We start from the raw sequence: 1612 nt of genomic DNA on the forward strand, positions 1-1612 counted from the left end.
GGGGAAACGTACCGTCGAGTTGTCGCGACGTTTGGTAAAAGTTCGCAGTCGGAGTAATATTCCGATCGGTTTCGACGTAGCTCGGCCCCCGTGTGCCGCGCGTCTCGGTCGCCGACGCGATCGCGGAAATGGAATACGTTCGAGAAAAAAAAAAAATTGGCTCGCCGAGACGCGGCATTGAATTATTTACGTTTCGCATTGAAACGCGCGCATCGAATGAAACGAGTCTATATATTAGAGCTGGGAGCCGATTCTTTATTCAAATGTTTGAAATACAACGTCCGCGAAAATGTATTTACGATCCTGATTAATTAAGCGTATTCAGGATGTATCTCGCGTTAAAACTCGGCAAAGTACGGTAATGAACGCGATTACGAATTCAGCCATATCTCCGCGATCCTAATTTCGATCGCTTTTAGGCGCCGACGAAGCGCTACGAAAAATTCGCGATGAAGTTTTTTATATACATGCACACGCGCGCGCGCGTGTGTTATGCCCGTATCACACTAGCGATTGGCGATTGCGTCTACGTTTGCGTTTACGTCTCTTAACCAATCAAAAAGTAGCTGCTGGCGATTGCGATTCACGATTTCCGTTCAGATTGGTCAAAAGACGTAAACGTAAACGTAAACGCAAACGTAAACGCAATCGCCCAATCGCTAGTGTGATATGGGCATTAGATGTAGAACTGCCGACGGCGATGCGAAAATACTAATATATTTTTAACAACGAGAATATAAGATATCGGCGCAGTTAGTTATAGAATGATAATTTATGCATACCTGGCCACGACACCGCGTATCAATCGCGCCTTTGTCTCACGTCGGTGACAAAATGGCGCAACGTCCGCGAGGATCTTCCTCCGTGCGCGAAACGGACCGTCGATGGCGTCGATACCGTGATGCAGGGGCGCGATCGGCGACGTTTAATACAGCGCATCACGGCCGATACTTCATGGGAGACACCCGCGCACGAGATTCACTTTCCAAGACAATAGATATACGTATAATCGCGAGAGGCACAAGGCGCGTTAAGAACTCCGGCGAGTCGTCGCGACGCGTTCCGCGAACTGAATCCGCGATTCAAAACTCGTCAAAACGCGACGCCCTGATTGCCCGAATGTTCACAGGACGGTTGGAACCGGCGGACCAATCACGTCGCAGCGCGCACGGATCTATTTATTATAATTCACGTACCTAACGTAGAACGACAACACTTTGGAAAAAGGCGCGGAAAAAAATAGCGAAAATCTAATTAACCTGAAACGAGGCTTTTTCGGCGTTTAAAACGCTGTTATAAGATTCGAAATGTTTTGATAGATATTGGAAATGATCGAAACAGAGTGAATCGTGACAAGAAATGTATTCGATGCAGCTAATTACGGAACAATGATGTAATAACGAATGTACAATACTATCACTGTTAAATATTAAAGAATGAAGTTTGAACCAGTATCTTAAATTAAATAACCTTTTGTTATTTTTAATTACCGTACCGTATTAATTAACGTGTGAGTTAAAATTTATTATTTTAACACAAAACAGTATTATTTTAGCTTCATTACTTTAGTTAAATTAACGACATTTTGTAGGAGCAGTGACCCATAGGAATA

The sequence above is a fragment of the Temnothorax curvispinosus genome, unplaced genomic scaffold, assembly GCF_003070985.1.
Source record: "Temnothorax curvispinosus isolate PA1 unplaced genomic scaffold, ASM307098v1 QBEX01008938.1, whole genome shotgun sequence".
NCBI lineage: Eukaryota > Metazoa > Arthropoda > Insecta > Hymenoptera > Formicidae > Temnothorax > Temnothorax curvispinosus.